This window comes from Loxodonta africana, chromosome 3, assembly GCF_030014295.1.
Source record: "Loxodonta africana isolate mLoxAfr1 chromosome 3, mLoxAfr1.hap2, whole genome shotgun sequence".
Taxonomy (NCBI): domain Eukaryota; kingdom Metazoa; phylum Chordata; class Mammalia; order Proboscidea; family Elephantidae; genus Loxodonta; species Loxodonta africana.
The window spans coordinates 77648240-77672395 of record NC_087344.1 but is presented as its reverse complement, the minus strand read 5'-3'; the positions used below and the strand labels follow the sequence as shown (position 1 = coordinate 77672395).

Sequence of the window (24156 nt, the reverse complement as noted above, 5' to 3'; positions counted from 1 at the left end):
ATGTTGAGGTGAAATCCATATTGAAGGCTGTAGTCTTTCACCTTTGTCAGTAAGTGTTTCAAGTCCTCTTCACTTTCAGCAAGCAAGGTTGGGTCATTTGCATATTGCAGGTTGTTAATGAGTCTTCCTCCAATCCTGATGCCACATTCTTCATATCATCCAGCTTCTCAGATTATTCGCTCAGCATACAGATTGAATAGTTATGATGAAAGGATACAACCCTGACGTACACCTTTACTGACTTTAAACCATGCAGTATCCCCTTGTTCTGTTTGAACGACTGCCTCTTTGTCTATGTACAGGTTCCTCATGAGCACAATTAAGTGTTCTGGAATTCCCATTCTTTGCAGTGTTGTCCATAATTTGTTATGATCCACAGAGTTGAATGCCTTAGCATAGTCAATAAAACATAGGTAAACATCTTTCTGGTATTCTCTGCTTTCAGCCAGGATTCCACATCCTCTTCTGAATCCGGCCTGAATTTCTGGCAGTTCCCTGTTGATGTACTGCTGCAGCTGCTGTTAAATGATCTTCAGTGAAATTTTACTTGCATGTAATATTAATGATATTGTTTGATAATTTCCACATTTAGTTGGATCACTTTTCTGGGGAATAGGCATAAATATGGATCTCTTCCAGTCGATTGGCCAGGTAGCTGTCTTCCAAATTTCTTGGCATAGAAGACTGAGCACTTCCAGCACTGCATGCATTTGTTGAAACATCTCAATTGATATTCCGTCAATTCCCAGAGCCTTGTTTTTCACCAGTGCCTTCAGTGTAGCTTAGACTTCTTCCTTCAGTACCGTCAGTTCCTGATCATATGCTGCTACATCTCGAAATGATTGAATGTTGACCAGTTCTTTTTGGTGTAATGACTCTGTATATTCCTTCCATCTTCTTTTGATGCTTCCTGCGTCATTTAATATTTTCCCTATAGAATCCTTCACTATCACAACTCAAGGCTTGAATTTTTTCTTCAGTTCTTTTAGCCCGGGTCCTTTTAGCCAAGCATGTTTTTCCCTTTTGGTTTTCTATCTTCAGCTCTTTGCACATGTCATTATAATACTTAGTCTTTTCAAGCAGCCCTCTGAAATCTTCTGTTCATTTCTTTTACGTCATCATTTCTTCCTTTTGCTTTAGCTACTCAACATTCAAGAGCAAGCTTCAGAGTCTTTTCTGACATCCACTTTGACCTTTTCTTCCATCCTGTCTTGTTAATGACCTTTTCCTTTCTTCATGTATGATGTCCTTGATGTCATTCCACAACTCATCTGGTCTTTGGTCATTAGTGTTCAGTGCATCAAATCTATTCTTGAGATGGTCTCTAAATTCAGATGGAATATACCCAAGGCCGTACTTTGGCTCTCGTGGACTTGTTCTAACTTTTTTCAGTTTCAGCTTGAACTTGCATATGAGCAATTCATGGTCTCTTCCGCAATCGGCCCCTGGTCTTGTTCTGGCTGATGATATTGAGCTTTTCCATTGTGTCCTTCCACAGATGTAGTCAATTTGATTCCTGTGTATTTCATCTGTTGAGGTCCATGTGTATAGTCGCCATTTATGTTGGTGAAAAAAGGTGTTTGCAACGAAGAAGTCATTGGTCTCACAAAATTCTGTCATGCAATCTCTGGCATCATTTCTGTCATCAAGGTTGTATTTTCCAACTACAGATCCTTCTTCGTTTCCAGTTTTGCATTCCAATCACCGGTAACTATCATTGCACCCTGATTGCATGTTTGATCAATTTCAGACTGCAGAAGCAATGAATTTAGGAGTGTAAAAACTTATAAAATTTAATAGACTTTTTTTAAAAAAAACCAACCAGTTGCTGTTGAGTTGATTCTGACTCATGGCAACCCCATGTGTTTCTAAGTAGAACTGCTCTGCATAGGGTTTCAAATGGCTATGGCTGTGATCTTTTGGAAGTAAATTGCCAGGCCTGTCTTCTGAGGCACCTTTGAGTGGGTTCAACCCACCAATCTTTCAGTTGGTACCCCGGCACTTAATTGTTTGCACCACCTGGAGACTCTTAACTAGGATTACACGACAGTTTTGTTTATTCTTCTACACTTCCTGTTTTTAATAAAAATAGAAATTTAGGCTGTTGTTGATTTAGTTGATTTTCAGAATTGGATGATATTCTAAAGATCAATAGTTCAGCCTCCAATATTTCATAGAAGAGAAGGTGAAAGAGACTCTGTAAGCAGCCTGATAGTGGAAAGACTTATGGTTTGGTGGTTAGGGGTCCTTATTCAAGTCCCATCTGTCGCTCACTGGCTCTGATTTAGGTGAGGGAGTTCCAGTAGCTGATCTCTAAGGTCTGTTTCCACTCTCCAGTTCTGTGACTATCAGCTCAATGACCCAGGGATTTAATATTGCAAATGAAAAAACTGAGGCCCAAAGAAGGGAAGCGGTTTATCCAGGGTCACAGAAACTAGACTGTGATTCTCCTGATTCTTGGTCTGGCGAATCTGATGGAAGAATCATCAAATATTTGAGTGGCTGCTGTGTAGCAGACATGTACTCAAAAACTCATTGTCATCAAGTAAAAAAAAAAAAAAAAACACGAAGGCATGAGAAATTTAGTCTCAGAATGCATTTATCCAACATACAAAAGTAACGATCAGCATCTACTTTGTTCGTTTGTACATATCCTGTCTTATTCTAGAATGTATTTAAAGTAGACCTACTCTGTATATCATACTAAAGAAAGGGAATAACCATTATTAAGTACCTGTCTCACATAACGCTAGCTGCTTTTGCAAACATATGTTATTCTCACCTACCTGCATGTAGGTGTTATTAGCTCTGTTTTATATTAAGGAGCCCTGGTGGACTAGTGGTTAAGCACTTAGCTGCTAACTGAAAAATCCACAGTTTGAACCTACCAGCTGCTCTGTGGGAAAAGATGTGGCAGTCTCCTTCCATAAAGATTACAGCCTTGGAAACCCTATAGGGAAGCTCTGCTCTGTCCTGTATGGTAGCTGTGAGTCAGACTTGACTCTACAGCAACAGATATATTTTATATATACAGAAACTGGGACTCAGAATATTTGGCCAAGGTAATGCAGTTTATAAATGGTAGGACTCAGTTTCAAATTCAGACCTGCCTGACTTCAACCCTAATGCACTTTCTGTTTTCAGCATGTACACGCTCCACAAGCAGTATTATAATCCTGAGGCTTTATCAGTACAGGAGGCAACGTTTCTTGCAGGAATTTACGTACTTGTTGAGTGAATATATCCTGTCTTACCAAACAATGTAGACAAACTAGAAGAATCCCTGAATAGAAGAATGAAATGCTTTAGTGAATCAGAGTCAAGATTATTATTACTTTTTAGATTTAAAACAGAAATGTATTATCTCTCAGTTCTGGAGGCTAGAAGTTCAAAATCAAGGTCTCGGCAGGGCCATACTCTCTCTGAAGGCTCTAGAAGATCCCTCCTTGCCTCGTCCTAACTTCTGGTGGTTCCTGGTAATCCTTGGCTTGTAGATGCATCCCTCCAGTATCTGCTTCCATCTTCACAGGTTGTTTTCCCTCTTTGTCCCTGTGTCTCTTCTCTTTTTGTAAGGATAGCATGCATATTGGATTAGGAATCACCCTACTCCAGTATTCATATTCATTTAACTAATGACATCTCCAAATACACTATTTCCAAACAAGGTCGAATTCACAGGTACTGGGGATTAGAACTTCCACATATCTCTTGTTTTGTTTTTTAATGTTGTTGTGGCAGAATACATATAACAAACATTTTGCCATTTTAAGTGTACAATTCAGTGACATTTTTATATTTACCATGTTGTGCTACTGTCACCACCATCCATTTCCAAAAATTTTATATCCCCCCTCAAACAGAAACTAAGTACCCCTTCAGCAATAATTCCCATTCCCTCCTCCCCTTAGCCTCTGGTAACCACCAATAAACTTTTGTCTCTATATGTCTGTTCCAGCTATTTAATGCAAGTGGGATAATACAATATTTGTCCTTTTGTGACTGACTTATTTCACTCATTGTAATGTTTTCAAGGTTCTTCTATGTTGTAGTGTGTATCAGAATTTCATTTCCCTTTATGGCTTCCGACTGGAAGAGATCCATATTTTTGCGTATTCCAAAGAAAGGTGATCCAAACAAATGTGGGAATTATTGAGCAATATCATTAATATCACATGCAAGTAAAATTTTGCTGAAGATCATTCAAAAGGGGTTGCAGCAGTCAGGAAACTGCCAGAAATTCAAGCCAGATTCAGAAGAGGATGTGGAACCAGGGATATCATTGCCTGATGTTATACAGATCCTGGCTGAAAGCAGAGACTACCAGAAAGATGTTTACCTATGTTTTATTGACTATGCAAACGAATTTGACTGTGTGGATCATAACAAATTATGGATAACATTGCAAAGAATGGGAATTCCAGAACACTTCATTGTGTTCATGAGGAACTTGTACATAGACCAAGAGGCAACCTTTTGAACAGAATGAGGGGATACTGCGTGGCTTAAAGTCAGGAAAAGTGTATGTCAGGGTTGTATCCTTTCACCATGCTTATTCAGTCTGTATGCTGAGCAAATAATCTGAGAAGCTGGACTGTATGAAGAAGACTGTGGCATCAGGATTGGAGGAAGACTCATTAACAACCTGCAATATGCAAATGACCCAACCTTGCTTGCTGAAAGTGAAGAGGACTTGAAACACTTACTGACAAAGGTGAAAGACTACAGCCTTCAATATGGATTTCACCTCAACATACAGAAAACAAAAATCCTCACAAGTGGACCATAAGCCAAAATCATGATAAATGGAGAAAATCCTGAAGTTGTCATGGATTTCATTCTACTTGGATCCACAATCAACACCCATGGAAGTGCAGTTAAGAAGTCAAAAGATGCATTGCATTGAGCAAATCTATTGCAAAAGACCTCTTTAAAGTGTTAAAGAGCAAAGATGTCACCTTGAAGACTGAGGTGCACCTGACTCAAGCCATGGTGTTGTCAGGCATCTCATAAGCATGTGAAAGCTGGAGGATGAATAAGGAAGACCAAAGAAGAATTGATGCCTTTAAATTGTGTTGGCAAAGGATATTGAATATACCATGGACTGCCAAAAGAACAAACAGATCTGTCTTGGAAGAAGTAAAACCAGAATCCTCCTTAGAAGCAAGGATGGAGAAACTATGTCTCACATACTTTGGACATGTCAGGAGAGATCAGTCCCTGGAGAAGGACATCATGCTTGGTAAAGTAGAGGGCCAACAAAAAAGAGGAAGACACTCGACGAGATGGGTTGACACAGTGGCTGCAACAATGGGCTCAAGCATAACAATGATTGTGAGGGTGGCACAGGTCTGGGTAGTGTTTCGTCCTCTTGTACCTGTGTACAGCCGACTCAATGGCACCTAACAACAACATGGTAAATACTATAACATGTACAATCCTGCAACAACAATAATAACAAACAGTGATTTGTGAGTTGATACGTAAATAGGTATGCATGCCAAATAGGTGTGGGAGGCCATATGGGAGTATACCTGTGCACACAAATAAGTATGGTTATGGATACTTCTGTGCATGTATGTTGCGTGTATATTTATATATATATAATAGAGCACGTAGGGGGCACAGTTATGGAAACTTCTTAGATATAACCAGACACCTTGTGGGACTCAGATACTGGGATTGAAGGCTTAGGACCGTGGTCTTGGGCGCCATCTAGGTCAACTGGCACAACAGGGTTTATAAAGATAATGTTCTACATTGGTCTGTTTCCATCTGGAGCAAAGGAGAGTAACGAAAACTAAAGACTCAAGGAAGCACCTAGTGGAAAGGATTAACAGTCCACATGAACCATAGCCTTCACTAAGGTGAGAGCAGAAGAACTAGATGGTGCCCAGCCACCACTACCAAGGGCTCTGACTAGGAACACAATAGAAGGTCCCGCTTAGAGTGGGAGAAAAATGTAGAACAAAATTCAGAATCATAGAAAAGACCAGTCTCACTGGTCTGATAGAGACTGGAGGAACCACTGAGATTATAGCCCTAAGACAGCCTTCTAATGTGGAACTGAAACCACTCCCAGAGATCGCCTTCAGCCGAACAGGAGGCCTATAAAACAATAACACTCGTGAGGAATGTGCTCCTTAGAACAATCAACTATACAAAAAGACAGGCAGCATTTGCCCAAAATCAAAGATGAGAAGGCAGGAAAGGGCAGGGAAACCAGACAAATGGAAACAAGAACCCCAGGGTGGACATGGGGAGAGTGCTGACACATTGCGGGGATTGCAACCAACGTCACGGAACACTTTGTCAATGAATTATTGAATGGGAAACTAATTTGCTGTGTTGGCTTTCACCTAAAGTACAATAAGATGTTTAAAAAAAAAAAAATGCCAACGCCCGGGGAGAAATTAACAAAGAAAATTGATTAACAAGTATGTGTCTTGCATGCTGAATTTGATCTTCAATCTTTTCTCTTTAATAGTGAGGGCACAGACGGAATAATTATCAATTATAAGACATTCTAAGGAAATGGTTTTATAGTTATACTCCAATTAAGATGTAAGTAAATGTTTGCTGGTTAAAAAGTAACAATACTGATAAATTTTCATTTTAACAAAGGATGACAAAGCCAGTTACCAAAGGCCTAGACCCATGATTTAGAATCTCATTCAACAGCAGTCTTTGTGAACAGACATTTTTGCAACACCTGATGTGAAAACAGCGTGGGGGAGGTGTCTGACCTCTAACCCCAAGAAGGGGAAGGAGAACCAAGATCAACAGCCCAAGGCCAATTCCTATGAGGTAGAAGTCAGACAGGCTTCCTCTCTTTGCCATCTCTACGAATTCTGACACCAACCGTCCCTCCCACAGCACTCCACTGGGTCCCATAATTCATTGCCATGGCCAAAGAGAACTGACAGACCATACTCACAATTATGGGGTTTATTAGGGAAGTAAAAGTTAAAATTCAGGCTCAGGAACACTTGGGATACAGTTCTCCTATCACGATAGCCTCTTCCCAGCTGTGCTCACAGGCAGGCCTCTCCCTGGCCCTCAGTCTCTGCCCAAAGGCACTCACCTTTCTCTTTTCCTGGGTCGGGAAGCCTTCCCCGCTGTCTCCTGCTGCTGGCTCTCTGCTTCTGGGTCTCTCCTGCTGGTCTCTCTTTCCTTGGTGGTGGTGGGCTCCTTCTCTCTGCTCTGGAATTGGCTCTTGTTTAAGGCAAAACTGACCAATCCCCTTGGTGGGCCACGATTACCCTATCACACAATCACCTGATTGGGAGTTACACGCCAATGGCTGGAAAGGCCACACACAAAAGTAATTAATTGCACCACACCTGAAATCATATAGCAAAGGGAACCACATAATCCTGTTACTATGGAGAAAGCATGAATGCATTGGACTCCTAGATCTCTAAAGGAGGAGTGATAGAATAGTCAAGGGGTTGTGGGGAAGGGAATGTAAGCAGCCATTGATTTATTCAACAATAATAACAAAAGGGAAAACAAAAATCCCGAGGTTATAATTGTTAAGAATCAGTTCACATAGTTAAAGAGGCTGCCTAGACATATCCACACAACTCACAGGATTGCTTTACTGGGTTAAAAGGCCTGGGACCATAGTCTTGGGGGACAACTTAGTCAGTTGGCATAACATTTGCCATGTCTTTTCTCCTGTGGAGCCACTGGGTGGGTTCAAATTGTCGACCTTTACTGTTCCTTATACTGGGCCACCTAGGATTCAGTCATGGTACATAAGAGAAAGTTTAGTGTAGTGGTTAGAGTACTGTAATAGGAAGTTATTGAATTACTTTTCTTCCTCATGGAGTTTTGGCGATGGTTGAATGAGATCATCAGTGTTAAGCACTTAGCACAGTGCCTGATACATATTAAGTCCTGAAAATATATTAGTCTTACCTGGGGGTACTGTAGTCATCACTGAAAGGCAGTGAGTATATAACAAGATTTCCTTTTATCCATCTGTCTCCCTCCCTCCCTCTCTCTCTCTTACACCGTGTATGTATCTGGCCACGCTATAAAACTTACTTTGTCTTGACTTTGTGTTATTGCAAAGAGCCCTAGTGGCTCAGTGGTTAAGTGTTCAGCTGCTAACCGAAAGGTTGGCGGTTTCAACCCACCAGCTGCTCTTTGGGAGAAAGATGTGACAGTCTGTTTCTGTAAAGATTATAGCCTTGGAAGCGCTATGGGGCAGCTCTACTCTGCCCTATAGGGTTGCTGTGAGTCAGAACCAAGCTGACGGCAACAGTTTTGGTTTTGAGGTTTTTATTGTCTCAGGAGAGCAGCCTTAAATCATTGCAAGGGTGCTCTTGTACCCGGAAGCCATGAAAGCAAAGACCTTCAAATCCCTGGACTGGGAGCTTTAGTTTCACGGACCCTCCTTCTGCCAGAACGCCCAGTCCTGGCAACTGGTTTCCTCCTTGTGCACGCTCTGACTCCTGCCTCCATCAGGATGAAGCTGGGAGAGCCGCAGTGCCGCTTCAGTTAGCCCGAAGATGGGAGACTGACCCACAGATGATGAATTATATAACGAGCTCTTCACCATTCCTTCTGGTAGACATCTGTGTTTTTAGATTTTCAGTTATTTTTCAAGAACATATCCTTTGCCTATGTTAATAAAAATCTATACTGTTTTTGACTCCTCTTAGTACCAATCACAGTGTTTACAGGTCTCTTAAGAGATACTCTGGAACCCTGGGGGCACAGTGGTTAAAGAGTTCGACTGCTAACCAAAAGGTCAGTAGTTCAAATCCACCAGCCACTCCTTGGAAACCCTATGGGGCAGTTCTACTCTGTCCTATACGGTCACTATGCCATCACTTGATGGCAACAAGTTTGGTTCGGGTTTTTAGAAGATACTCTATAAATACTGGTTTGCATTGAAGAAGGTATATCCATGGCACTGCCAGTGAGACTAGCTCTAGTGATAAATAAGAGATGTTGTCAGCACTGTCATTTCAATTGGTCTTGCTTGCACTGAGCTCATTAATAAATTGCCACAGTGGTAATATGAAAGTAATGAACCTCCTGGAGGCCCAGCTGGGGCACAGAGTGCTAGCAGGGACCTTCAGGGCAACCACCATTGTTGTATACAGTTCAGTTCAAGGGTTTTAGGCCTTTTTTTTCTTTGAAACATTTGCATTTTGTAAAACTCAATTCAACTCAACAAACATGTATCTGATGCCTACTACTGCCAGGCAGTGTATTAGACCCTAGGAATGTAAAGATGAATAAAACATCCTTTAGGGCTTCAACTAAGGAAAAAAGGTATGTAAACAAATAATTATAATATGGTGTTTAAATGCTGTGAATATGAGCTAGATATACATGTAGCACAAAAGAGGAAATGATTGGGGAGAAGAGCTAGGAAGGCTGAAGAAGAGGGGATTCATTGATTTCTGAGTTAAATTTTGAAGGATGAGTTTGAAGTTGACATGTTTATTCAGAAGTATAGTGGGATGAGTGCAGATGAGTGTTGGATTACTAATCATTTACAGTAATTTAGTGCGAGACAGTAAAGAGAAAAAGGTGATGGACAGGAGATGAGGCTAGAGAAGTAGTCAGAGGCCAGATCTTAAAAGATTTATGTTTTAAAGGGCCTGGAATGCTATGCCAAGGACTTTGGTGGATTTCATCCTGTAGGCTACATGGATCCAGTGAAAGGTTTTAAACCGAGGAGCAACATGAGGAAATTTTTTTTTTTAGAAAGTTTACGCTGGTTGCATACACAAGATGGAATGAGAGTAGAGAGAACCCAATTTCAAAGCTATTCAGTGGTCTGTGCAAGGAAGCAACCCAACATAGTACACTGCCAAGAGCATGACCTAGATGGTTTCCAATCCCAGTTCCACCACCTAACTCTCTAACAAACTCTCTCTATGAAGTTTCTTCACTGGGGAAGAGGGAATTGTGTTAATCTCTCACTGGGTGTTTTGATAAATCAAATGAAATAACATATACACATGGACTTCTCAGAAGAGGTGAGTACAAATGTCAGCCGATGTTATGTTTCAACTTGTGTTCGTGTTGAGTTTTCAGTAATTCGAGCACGGTAACTCTGACCAAGTTTAGGGTTTTAAGAGGCACTTTCATTTTCCCGTTACCAGTCTGCCCCAATAGAACAGAAAGAAATCAGAAAGTTTAAGACATTTTATATTCACATTAAGGCCCATATTTCGGGATTTTCCAAACATTAAAAGAAAATAACATAATGTAACTACACCTTTTTTATTTGAATACCTTGCTAGACTTTCAAGTGGAAAATCAGACAGTGTCTTTTTTTTGAGCCAGTGGTACAATAGTAAAGACTGGAGCCCTACTTCAACAAATGAGCACATACTAAGGCACTAAAATCCTCACCACTAGACCGATAAGCAACATCATGATAAACAGTAAAAAGACTGAGGTTGCCTTTTTAAGTGGGTTTTCGTTGAATAAAATTTGCCTTTCTGGTATGGTTTCCTTAATAAACCCTGTGAGGACTGTATTCAGAAAAACTAAATTATGTTCATGATTATGCCTCTCAACTCATTCCATCCCATTGTTACCTTTGCGTAATGATCATGTTGTGTTTGAGGGTGACTTAATATATACTAAAGGACTAGTTTGTTTTTGTTTTTTTAAAGATTATCCTCAACTATTTTTCCTCAGGAATCAACTTATAGGTTTCAATTACAAACCACCCAAATATATTTTTTTTAATTCACAAAGTAGTCAGTATGTTCTAGTCCTGTTTCTTTATTTTTATTTTTTAATTTTGTGCTTGTTTTTTTCCTTCGTGATTAGCATTCATTCATTTCATTCAAAAATACTTATTGAGTGCCTCCTCTATACCAGGCACTGTTCCAAGTGCTGAGGGTATAGTACTGAATAAATAATACAGACAAGGCCCCAGTTGGGGAGACAATAAATAGAAAAGAAAAATATCAAATGGTGCTAGCTGCTGTGTAGAGAATTAAGAGTGTTATGATAGAGAGGGCCTAGGTAACTACTTTAGCTCAGGGAAGAGTTCTCTTAGGAGGTGCTGTTTTATCTGAGACCTGATAAGAAGGTACAGATCCTATGGTAATAAGGAGATTGACCTGGATCAGGAGCAGAGAAGGCCAGTGTGGCTGGAGCAAAGTTAATGATGAGAGCAGCAGGGGATAAGGTAGAAGAGGTAGGTAGGGGTCAGATCATGTAGTATTGTGTAGGTCAGGGTAAGGTGCTTGGATTTAAGTGCCATAGGAAACCTTTAAAAAGATTTTTAGCAGGGGAATAATATGATCTTGTTTATGTTAACATATAATCTAGAAAGGTCAATGTGATGGAGAAAATCAGTCCATGCTGAGAGCCTTTAACCAAACATAGGCAAAAGATGCATTTACTACTAGGACATACTGAATAGCCCAGTTTTCCTGGAAAAACCTCAAGCTGAGCGACAAGAAGTGAGTCACATTACCTTGTTTTGAATCCCGGCTCTACCATTTACTAACTGTGTAACCTTCAGCAAATTATGACATCTCTCTTCATTGGTTCCCTCATCAGTAAAACAAAGATAACGATAATATCTACCTTACACGGTTATTGTGAGAGTTTAACAACTTAATATACATAAAACGCTTAGAGCAGTGCTTGGCACATAGTAAGAAATTAATGTTTAGTTTTATGATTCGTTGCCTCTAGAACTAGGTTGTCTAATATGGTAGCCGTTTGGTTAGTGTGATTGAGGAACTGAATTTTTTATTTTATTTAATTTTAATTACATTTAAAATTAAAAACTGATCCTCAGTTCAGGTATTGGAAAATTTTAAAGTATTTTGGAACAACTTCGGTACATGCATCTTCTTTTTCAGCTGTAAATTTTATGCAATTGAAGTACAGATCAAGTATTTCTGATGAAAATTTAGCAACTGAATTGAGATATGCAATTAGTATAAAATACATACCAGATTTTGAAGACTTAGTATAAAAAAGAATGTATTTTCTTTAATATTTTTTATAATAACTACATGGTAAAATGATAAGATTTTGATGTGCTATTGAATTAAATAAAATACATTATTAAAATTATTTTCACCTGTTTCCTTTTTAAACATGGCTATTAGAAAACTTAAAATTATAATGTAGCTTGAATTATATTTCCATGGACAACACTGCCCCAGACCCTAGATCAGAGGAAGGACCATGCTTCAGAGAAGTATATGGCCCGGGGAGGTACTTTTTCAAATTATGTACATAACCCTGGAGATTCCAAAACACCCTCATCCACTGGAGCCTCCCTTCCCGTCACATTGATCCTACCTCCTTGCTGAAAATAAGTGCCTTTTGGGAGCCACATTCCTTAGATGTGTCAGAGTTGAAAAAATATTTTTAATCACCGCTCTGTGCTAATACTGCACAGGTTAAACACGTATCACTGATTTTTATGAAATAAACTTCTTGAGTTCTCTAGACTAGTGCTAACATATCGAGTTATTCTTTGAGATAAAGTCTACCACTAATCCTGGTCCAGTGAACTACAGAGATTTAAAGTGAAGAGAAATTAAAGTAGATTTAATTAGGGATGAATTGCTGGGTCAGAAATTAAGGAAGGCATCTGGTGTTCTAGAAGCTGAATTTCTGAAATAAATAAACTAAAAAAGCTGAGCAACCGTTTATGAGGTGAAACTGCATATATTTTTTTTCTTCTTGTCCTTGGTCCCTGATGGTTCTGTGATTATATACAAAGGTTTTCTGACTTGCTTAAAGAGGCATTAATCTCAGGAGTTAGCATGAAGAAGGTTCCTAGTAAATAATGAATGACTGTTAGGAAATGGTACCACTCTTATGCCTAAGCTGTTTGGAATGCTTGTTATATATTCTTCCTGCCCCACCCCCAAGTTATTATTTTTTAAGTCATTGACATGCCTTAGGTGAATAGGATATTTCAAAAGTTACTATCTTCTTTACCAAGTCATTTTCCTAGAGAAGAGAGCCCTTTCCTGAGATTGCTTTGCTGTTTCAGGTTCACATAAGACACATTTCGTTAGAAACTTCTTGGTAGTCTCTGTGGCCTTACTGTCACAAGAAAAGACGTAGATGCAAAGCTTCCCGACCAGAAATGAGTGTCCGGCAATAACATGAGTTGCTCTCAGGAAGACAACTCTTATCGTTTGATAAATTCTCCTATTTCAGTAATAGAATTTTCTAGGAATCCGTAACTTCAGACACTTGTAGATGATGAGCAAACAGATGCTTGCAGCTAGTTTGTAATAAATCTGGGACCTGCCTGGGAAGACAGTACAAGAGAACACTTAGTCCTAACCTCCTGATTTTCAGGTGAGGATACTGAAGCCCTAAGGAAGTGACTACTCAGTGACATAGGATAAACCAGGCCAGATCTGGTTCTTTTTTTGGTATAGAGAAACCATGGTTGCCCCGTTTGTAATTCTGTAGGATTTACACAATACCACGGATAATGCTTAGAATTCATAACTCACTATTTTTTAAGATAGGAAGTTGAGAATCTGGGGACATTTATAGAATAGCTTATAAATATTACTATGTCAAACCAAAACAAACAAACAAAAAACCAAACCCATTGCTGTCGAGTCGATTTCGACTCATAGCGACCTTATAGGACAGGGTAGAACTGCCGCATGTGGTTTCCGAGGAGCACCTGGTGGATTTGATCTGCCAGCTTTTTGGTTAGCAGCCATAGCTCTTAACCACTACACCACCAGGGTTTCCCAGATAACTTTTTGTACCTGTCTCAATAGCCCAAGTAGTTGAGGGCTTAATCTACTTTCAAGGCTCTATGTCTAAGGAGGTGTAGTTTTCTATGTACAGTTATATCCTGTTACAGTCTAATAGGATAAAGTTGATTTTGAGATCTCTGGTACCTTATAGTATATACATTTTTCAAAAGGTCTGCTTGCGCAGTGTGTGAACTGATAATAAATGGTAAATGGGTTAATGGTCTCTTATTGGTCCCCAAAGCCATATGAGTCTGACCTCAGATTTTCATTTTGTCAGTATGAAAAGCTTTTATTAAGTGGCTCCTGTCTGCAGATGGTGACATGCATTCACCTCTTCACTCCAGGGAACCCTGGAGAAATAAGTCATTCCTAGAAGCTTTTTTTTTTTTTTTTAGAAGCTTAATGTTCTGGAGAGCTACAGGTTTATTCCATTGCACGTTGAAAGTTTATTTTTTTTTTATCATTTTAGTTGGAAATCATTGCAAAATGGATTGCACTCCTTTTTTTTATTTAGTTTGTCAAGCCTAATTTGACCTTTTTTTAAAATAATTTTTATTGTGCTCTAAGTGAAAGTTTACAAATCAAGTCAGTCTCTCACACAAAAACCCACATACACCTTGCTACACACTCCCAATTACTCTCCCCCTAATGAGACAGCCTGCTCTCTCCCTCCACTCTGTCTTATCGTGTCCTTTTCGCCAGCTTCTAACCCCCTCCACCCTCTCATCTCCCCTCCAGGCAGGAGATGCCAACATAGTCTCAAGTGTCCACCTGATCCAAGAAGCTCACTCCTTACCAGCATCCCTCTCCAACCCATTGTCCAGTCCAATCCATGTCTGAAGAGTTGGCTTCGGGAATGGTTCCTGTCTTGGGCCAACAGAAGGTCTGGGGGCCATGACCACCAGGGTCCTTCCAGTCTCAGTCAGACCATTAAGTCTGGTCTTATGAGAATTTGGGGTCTGCATCCCACTGCTCTCCTGCTCCCTCGGGTTTTCTGTTGTGTTCCCTGTCAGGGCAGTCACTGGTTGTAGCTGGGCACCATCTAGCTCTTCTGGTCTCGGGATGATGTAGTCGCTGGTTCATGTGGCCCTTTCTGTCTCTTGGGCTCGTAATTACCTTGTGTCCTTGGTGTTCTTCATTCTCCTTTGATCCAGGTGGGTTGAGACCAATTGATGCATCTTAGATGGCTGCTTGCTAGCGTTTAAGACCCCAGATACCACTCTTCAAAGTGGGATGCAGAATGTATTCTTAATAGATTTTATTATGCCAGTTGACTTAGATGTCCCCTGAAACCATGGTCCCCAGACCCCTGCCCCTGCTACGCTGGCCTTCGAAGCACTCAGTTTATTCAGGAAACTTCTTTGCTTTTGGTTTATAATTTGACCTTTTCTTGATGACCAAATCCTTGTTCCATCTCTGTCTCTGTGTGTGTGTGTGTGTGTGCGCAAAGGAGTTTATCAAGCTCAAGTCCATCATCAGTATGAGAATTCAGTGAACATATACGTGTACAAGTTGTAAAAAACATTAGAAATAATCTATGTAAAAGTCTGAAAAAAGTTAAAAGCCCTTTATGGATGTAAAATATCATTAATGAATCAGACCTTGACATTGAATGTCTAACATACATTCTTTGGGGTGATACCATAGTCCTTGATATGTTGAATTCCATAGGTTTTTAGTAGTTTATTCTTAACTCTGTTTTTTCCTACAAGTTCTTTTTTTAGTGCATAATTTTGACAGAATGTGAAATTTCCAGGAACGCATATTATTGTAAAAATGCCTGTGTTTAAGTCTGTCGGTCATGTTAAGTTTGAAAGCTGCTGCCCTAGGTAACTCCTTCCTTGCTCAAATAATAATTTCTTACATTTGTATACCACTTAACTATTTGCCAAGCTTCTACACATGTATATATGGCCAGTGATAGCTAAAGTAGGGAAAGGATGGTCTTGTTTTTAAACTATTGGTTAAGTGTTTGGCTGCTAACCAAAAGGTTGGCAGTTTGGATCCACCAGCCACTCCTCGGAAACCCTATGGGGCAGTTCTCTGTCCTGTAGGGTCACTATGAGTTGGAATTGACTCGATGGCAATGGATTTGAGTTGTTTTTTTTTTAAGGCAGGCATAATGGAGCCAAAGAGAGCGTGAACTTCGGAATCAAACAACCTTTAATTTTAGCCTGTTCATTTCGTAGCTGTGAGACCTTGGATCCTTTAATTAACCTCTTTAATTTAAGAACCTCAGATTTAAAAAAAAAAAAATCTAAATGGAAACAATAATGCCAGAATAATGCCAGAATTGTTGGATACTTTAAATTAAGTAACAGAGATAAAACTGCCTAACAGAAATACCATGGATGAATCTCACAATGTTGAGTGGAAGGGAGTGGATATAAAAGGGTACTACGTATAATTTCAGTTATATAAAGTTCAGAACAAAACTAATCTGTGATGTTAAAAGCCAAGACAATGGTTCCTCTTAGGTAGAAAAGTGACCGGGAGGGAACACAGAAGGTCCTGGTTGAGTGCTAGTAATGATCTGTTTCTGGGTTTGGAGACTGGTTATACACTGGTAAAGTTCACTGAGCTTTATTCTTCTGGCTTGTGTACTTTTTGGTATGTTATTTACTTTAATAAAAAGTTGTTTGTAAAGTGCCTAGCACACAACCTAGCATGCAGTTGGTTCCCTTTTCCTGCCATGGTTCTGTAAGTTAACAAGATGAAAGTTTGTTTTAACAAAATGGTCCTACCCTCTTTTGCTTATAACTTTTAAGTTTCTTTGTTTTGTAATGACTCTTTGTCTCCTAATTCCAGTTTTATACTGAGGCCATGTTTAATAAGTGTGTATGGATGTGTAGTTGAAGATGTTTAGGTCGGTCAGACCAGGTGAAATTGAATGTCTGGTTACTATGATCTAGGATTAAATCAGGAATATGAATTTTGACGACGCTATTCTCCAATCTTTGCATGATTCAGTGATGTTTCACTTTGTAAATAGAGATTTTTCTGATTTGGGTAACATAATTTTGTCTGATGTCAGATCAACTTCATTATTTACTTTTTTCATGGTAGGATATTGGGCTTAATCTTTTCTTTCTTGCACTTTAAATACAAGCCATTTGTAATGTACCAGGGTTGAAATGGTCACTGTTACATCCCATAGCACCTTACATTTTTTGCTGGGGTTCCTATCACTGAAAGAGAACCATGCTTATTGTTTTTACCTTATTGTTGTTATGCCACAAGTGTAAAAGTAGACTTGTGTACTTAGAAATCTGAATCTTATAAAAAACTCAGAATTGTTGAAAAGTCAATTTTAAAAAATTGAGAAAGTTGCTTCTTCTGCTAGGTACTCCTAGGCAGTGTGGGGATATCACATAAGCATGTGACAGTGTCAGCCCTCAGGGAGGGTGGAATCCTGCAGGAGAGAGGCTTCTGGGTTTTGAGGTAGGCAGAAAATGATTCGTCTACATTTGCTTTTGGTTTTTTGGACGTTGGCCTTTGAGAGGAGGCTTCTGATAGAAGCACTACAAGACCTCCTAAACCGCAGAGAGCTGTGGTGGTGATCATATGGTTGCAGACAGAGCCAAGACACAGGGAACTGACTGAGTTCATCAGTGATCAGTTATATGACAAGGGTTAGTGACATTTAGTCACTTGCCCTGGCGCCACAATGGTTAAGAGCTCGGCTGCTAACCAAAAGGTCAGCAGTCTGAATCCACCGTACGCTCCTTGGAAACCCTATGGGACAGTTGTACTCTGTCCTATAGGATTGCTATGAGTTGAAATTGACTTGATGGTAAAGGGTTATAGATAGTAACATTATCCAAAAAAATAAAATAAAATGTTTATCAGTAGATAAATACGCTAAAAGGGAGGTTATAAAGAAAATTGATTGCAGGTTACATCCAGGACCACTCAGGAAAGGGAATGCTGTAAGTAAAGGACTTAATTTCTTGAATGTCCCTGTAATGCTTTTTGTGTTCTCTTGTGACATGGTCTTATGGGGCTATCAAACCCTGATGCATTAAGATTAAGATTAGGCATTGGCAAACTATGGCCCGTGAGCCTGATCTGACCTGTTGCCTGTTTTTGAAATTAAAGTTTTGTTGGAACACAGCCACACCCATTTGTTTCTGTATTGTCTGTGGCTGCTTTCTTACAGCAACTGCAAAGTTGAGGAGTTGAGACAGAGACCATTTGACCTGAAAAGTCTAAAACATTTATCTGGCCTTTGCAAGAAAAAGTTTACCAGCCTCTGATATAGACAGATAACTCCCCTTCCTCTGGCTCCACACCGCCCAAGAAATCTGGTTCTTATTTGAATTTCCATATAGGTGAGCCTTTAGAGTTAAATGGCCCTGGTTGTGTACCGATGAATATTTTAGTTCACCTGGCAGTTATATTTCTCACAGTGAATTAATAAATTAACATTCTAGTTTATACGTCAGGGTTTTAGGAACTATATATCTGCCCTCTAAGAATCTTTTCCATGTTTAACAGAATCAGGGTTCTGAACCCACAAAACTTGAGGCAAGATCTTGGAAATTGAAAACAACCAAATTGCTGCCCTTGGGAAGCCTTGTTTGTGTGACCAGCCTGCTGGTTTCCTCTGATAAAAACCTAATTTCACTGCATGTCTCCTTTGATCTACAGCAGTTTGCATTTCTAATTTTTTTCTGTCCTTTGCTTCTAGATTTCTCCATCTTGCTAAGGAGGAACAATGTCCTATTTGGTATAGCTGATGGTATCGTGCAAAAATCAGATCCTCAAAAAGGTTAGAACCTGTATTTTATACTTAGTAGAAAGAGAGAGTTACCCTGTATTAGGCTGTGTATGAATGTGTGTATTACAAAAAATGATTAGAGTGACTATAAGAATCTCACCCTTCCTGTCTAATTTATCCTGCGATTTTAACAAATCTAACCTAGTACCGTCGACTCATAATATATTATATTAACAAATCTAGGTGTCATTATATAGCTCTTTATAGTTAGCAAAGTACTCTTTGCATAATTATCTCATATAGTCTTTACAATAACCTTATAAAGTAGGCCTGTTGCTATTCCTGTTTTATGGAAACAATGAGGGGTTGAGAGACTTATTCAAAGTCTTATAACTATTAAGTGCAAGATTTAATCCCATATCTTTTGCCTCTAAATTTGCTCCTTCTTATTACATCACTAGTTCATCATCAATATCAGAATTTAGTAAATATGTAAGTTGTATAAACACTGGAAAGAATGTACGTAAAAGTCTATTTAAAAGTTAAAAGCCCTTTATGGATATAAAATATCATTAATAAATCTGACTTTGACATTGAATATCTAAATATAGCGATTGGTGGTGATATCAGAATCCCTGATATGTTGTATTTCATTGTCGTGGTATAACAAACCAGGCCCTTCACAAGTTGTTTCCTACCTACTTTTCTAGCCTCATCTCACCCAATTCTTGTCATTCATCTCTGCAGCTTACTCTACCCCTTTCCAGCTGCTGGCTGTTGTCCAAACAAGTCCATTTTTATGTCTTCGTATTTTTGTGTTATATTCACCTTGCCTAGAGTGCCTTTTCATCTTTCTGCTGATAATCCTAGCTCAGCTTCATCTCCTCTGTGAAGCTTTCCTGAACTCCCCAGGCAAAGTTATTCATTCCCTCCTGTTTTTCCAGAGCACTTTATATAGCAAATTTCTATTATAGCAAAAATTACATTATATTATGATTACATGTACAAATTGTTACCTCTTATGAGTTCTTTGTGAGCATGTGCTAGGATTTACTTGTCTTTGTGTCCTTAACACCCACCCTGCTGCCTGGCATATCACTACTAGGCCTGGAAACATTTTGTTTAATGATGAGAATAACAGCTCCAACCCTTTCCTTAAAGGGGCCAGATCTTATATCTAATCTAAATGGAAGATTTACACTAATCTAAATGGGAGACTGACATTCAAAATACGTAAAAACTTGTAATGTAAATGCTTATAATACATACTTAAGGTAGAATAGTGAAATGATCAAAGCCAAGTGGAGTTATTTAGGGAAGGGTTCATCTAGGTCAGGGGTAGGCAAACTATGACCCTCAGGCTAAATCGTGTTCACTGCCTGCATGTATAAATAAAGTTTTATTGGAACATAGCCACACTTATTTGGTTATGTGTTATCTATGGCTCCTTTCAAGATGCAATGACAGATTTGAGCAGTTGCAGCAGAGACCATATGTCCTGTAAAACCAAAAATATAGGCCCTTTGTAGAAAAGGGAACCCTGGTGGCATAGTGGTTAAGAGCTATGGCCGCTAACCAAAAGGTCAGCAGTTCGAATCCACCAGGTACTTCTTGGAAACTCTATGAGGCAGTCCTACTCTGTCCTATAGGGTCACTGTGAGTCGGAATCAACTCGATGGCAACGGGTTTGGTTTTTTTGTTTTTTATATAGAAAAAGTTTACCATCCCCTGCTGTAGGAGATGGGTTTTGAATAAACAAATGAAAAGAAGAGGAACACAAACTGGTAAAGCATTATCATTGTTATGGATTGAATTGTGTCCCCCCAAAATATGTGTCAACTTTGCTAGGCCACGATTCCCAGTATTGTGTAATTTTCCACCATTTTGTCATCTGATATGATTTTCCTGTGTGTTGTAAATCCTACCTCTGTGATCTTAATGAGGCAGGATTAGAAGCAGTTATGTCAATGAGGCAGGACTCAATCTACAAGATGAGATTGTGTTTTAAGTCAATCTCTTTTGAGATGTAAAAGAGAGAAGCAGGCCGAGAGATGGGGGACCTCATACCACCAAGAAACAAGAGCCAGGAGAATAGTGCTTCCTTTGGACTTGGGGTCCCTGCACTGAGAATCTCCTTGGGGAAGACTGACAACAAGGATCTTTCCCCAGAGCTGACAGAGAAAGAAAGCCTTCCTCTGGAGCTGAGACCCTGAATTTGAACTTCTAGCCTACTAGACTGTGAGAAAATAAACTTCTGTTTATTGCAACCATCCACTTGTAGTATTTCTGTTATAGCAACACTAGATGACTAAGACAGTCATAATGCAATAAAACAGGCCATAGTAGTAGATATGCTAGGTGAGAAAGTTCCACTGTAATTCATTTTGTCAGAGAGAACTATGTTAAGGAGATTAAATGTTAAGAATACTTTGGATCAGGAAGAAGGGAACATAGAAATGGAAAGAAATTGTCAAGTGAACACTCTGGCCTATAATGAGATAATTTGCTAAGAAGGAGGGGGAAATAGCAACAATACAAATTGACATTGATTGTCTGCTATTAATGTTTTCTTTTTTCTATGTATATCTTATTTAATCCTCGCAACATCTTATGAGATAGCTGCTGTTATTTATTTTGCAGATGAGGAGGCTGAGGAATAGGGGGTTAAGTTACCTGGCCAAGATTATACAACTGGTACTTGATGGAACCAGATCTGAACCCAGGCAATGTGGCTGCAGAGTCTTCATAATAGAAGAAAGGAAATCTGGGTATATTTTGTTAAAAACAGCCTTAAGCTTGTAGTGAGGTACTTAGTCTGAATACTTGGGAAGCGTTCTATCCCAACATGGTAAACAGAAAATGAATAGACCATAAAAGAGTAATGTTGGAGGGCAGGGTATCTAGTTAGAAGTGAAAGTTTTCCTGCTGTCACCATCCTGTCTCTCTGCTATTACTCCCTCTGTTGAACTTTGGTTGTATGTAAAACTGTTGTTACTGATGGGAAATGTGCTGGGATTCCCTCAGGATTATTGAGATAGAAAAAAGATTGAGAACCAATCTTTCCTAAGGCTAAGATCCACTGCCAAAGATGTAAGGGACTTCCTGGGAAGGTGTGGGATCTTCACCACTGGAAGTACAAGCAGGGACTTGGTGGAAGATTCAAACATTGACTAGGGTTGGTAAGATTGGAGACAGGGGGAGGAGGAGGCATTGAACACTGTGACTTTTAACATTCTTTCCAAACCCACTAGTTCTGTATTTCTACCAACAGACTGATTATCAAGCACAAAGGAGGGCTCCAGGATGACTTTGACATAGCTGACTTCAGTGGAGGACAAAGTGATATAAGAGAAAATCCAACATATGAAATTTGAATTTATAGAACAGATCACTTTGTAGTGAACATTGACTTATTTTTATAAAGATTTCTTTTAACTAGCGAGCTATCTTGGTGTGCTCAAAATATACTTCATTTTTTTAACAAAAAATTCCCATTGACACTTAACTTTTCAGGACTGTATTTACTGAGTAAAATAAATCAGATACACATTGCTTGTTACTTCAAAGAAGAAAGGAATTTCAGAGGAAAGTAGTAACTGCCAGGTTAGTTGTAGTGGATACCAAAACCAAACCCAACCCGGTGCCGTCAAGTTGATTCCAGCTCACAGGGACCCTATAGGACAGAGTAGAACTGCCCCATAGAGTTTCCAAGGAGCACCTGGTGGATTTGAACTGCCGACCCTTAAGTTCACAGCCGTAGCACTTAACCACTATGCCACCAGGTTTTCCTCGTAGTGAATAGGGAGGAAATAATTGAGCTGGGCCCTGCTGCTATTACCCCATAGACTCACAATATAGTAGAGCTTACCCATTACTGTTGAGTCGATTCCAACTCCTGGCAACCCCATGTGTTACAGAGTAGTACTGCTCCATGGGGTTTTCTTAGCTGTAATCTTTATGGAAGCAGATCTCTAGGCCTTTCTTCCACAGTGCTACTGACTGGGTTTGAACTACCAACCTGTAATTCAAACCATTTGTACCACCCAGGGACCAATGATAGGGCTTAAAGGGACCTTATAGATCATGAAGCAAGTTCAGCCCCTTCATTTTACAAATGAGAAAAGTGAAAACCAAAGGTGATATTAACTAGAACGTAGTCACAAAGTAATCTAGCTAGAACTTGACTCTGAAAGGTTAAAATATGTAAAATGCCTACCACAGTGTCAGTAAGTGGTAGATGAAGAAGCAAAAGGTAAGGAAGACGATTTTGTTGTTACTTCTTCTCTTCCCATATCACATCTCTGTAAGCCTTCAGAGAGGAAGTTGGTATTGTAGATAAACGTGCTAACCATGCACAGTGTTGTAATAAGAAACCAGGAAGTTTATATCGCATGAAAATGTAGGATCTCAGGTTTGGAAAGGCTTTTAAGGGTCACCTAGTCACCTCCCTCTTCCTCCTGATGATTTAATATCTCCATTAAGAGGTTATTTTACCTCTGCTTTTACACCCCCAACAATAGCAAATTTGTAACTTCCCAGAGAGCTCATCCCACCTTTGGGTGCTTCTGACCATTAGAAAATTTCTAGTAACGAGTTGTAGCCTGCCTGGCTGTAGCTTCCACACGCGAGTCCTGGTTCTTTCCCTTGGGGTCGTATAGGGCAAATAGAACAAATCTCACCTCTCGTCCATATGAGCTCCCTCCAGATATATGCAGATGTACTCATGTTTCCTCTGCAATCTTTTCATCTCCTGATTATACCTTCTCAGTTTTTTAAACCTTCCCTATCCTTGTTTTCCTTTAAATGAGATTGTTTGTCTATGTCACATTCAGGGTATAAGACCTAAATTTGAACATAAAATTCCACCTCCAATGTGTACTGACTGGCAGAGAGTAGAGCATAAAAGATTGTTATCTCCTTCATTCCAGATACTTACCAGGATGATGATGACGATGATGTAGTCCAAAACTTCTTACTCCCCCTAGGTTACTTATTCCATGACATCAGAGCCCATGTATTATCTGCCAGGAAGCATGATGGGACACCATTGGTACCACCAAACTTTTCCCCTGTTCAAGAAGCATGAGCCAGAGGCATTCTAAAAAGCATCAGCCTCTGTGCTCTGGGTCACGCCTCTTTATATATCTGTAAATGCTATATATAACCAAAAAAACCAAACCAACTGCCGTCGAGTCAATTCTGACTCATAGCGACCCTATAGGACAGAGTAGAACTGCCCGGTAGGGTTTCCGAGGAGCACCTGGTGGATCCGAACTGCTGACCTCTTGGTTAGCAGCCGTACCACTTAACCACTACGCCACCAGGGTTTCCACAATGGTATATATAGTTGAATTCTATTAGAACCACAAGTTTAAGACAAAGGGAGTCGTAACCTTTCCATATTTTCATTAGCCATTTCATTGCTAGCTGCCTTGCTTGTTAAAGAAAATACTGATTTTCTCTGGGGTTCTTCTCTCTGTATGCACAGGCAGATGCATATAATTGCTACAGAGGGAGTAGGGGGAGGGAAATTGCCGTGGAGAGATCTGCTCCATCTTCTTTGTTCACATCTGCTACATGCACAAGACAGGATTTATTGCTCTCTTTGAAAAAAGGATTGCTTAGCTCGTTTCCCCTCCCCCTTTTCTGGCAAATTATCCCCAAGGAGTATTACCATCTCATCATGCTTCTTTAAAT

The 24156-nt window shown here is 39.6% G+C and overlaps 1 protein-coding gene across 6 annotated transcripts in view; it reads left to right on the top strand.

Annotated features, from left to right (window-relative positions):
- Window positions 1-24156, top strand: part of SCMH1 (Scm polycomb group protein homolog 1) — a 199966-nt gene that overhangs the window by 14661 nt on the left and 161149 nt on the right. For 5 of the 6 annotated variants that reach the window (XM_064281803.1, XM_064281802.1, XM_010595271.3 and 2 more), the window contains one exon: window positions 18430-18510. The exons of the other annotated variant lie outside the window; for it this stretch is intronic. The gene's annotated coding sequence lies outside the window, so the exon portion shown is untranslated. The remainder of the gene's footprint in view (window positions 1-18429; window positions 18511-24156) is intronic. 6 annotated transcript variants of the gene reach the window in all.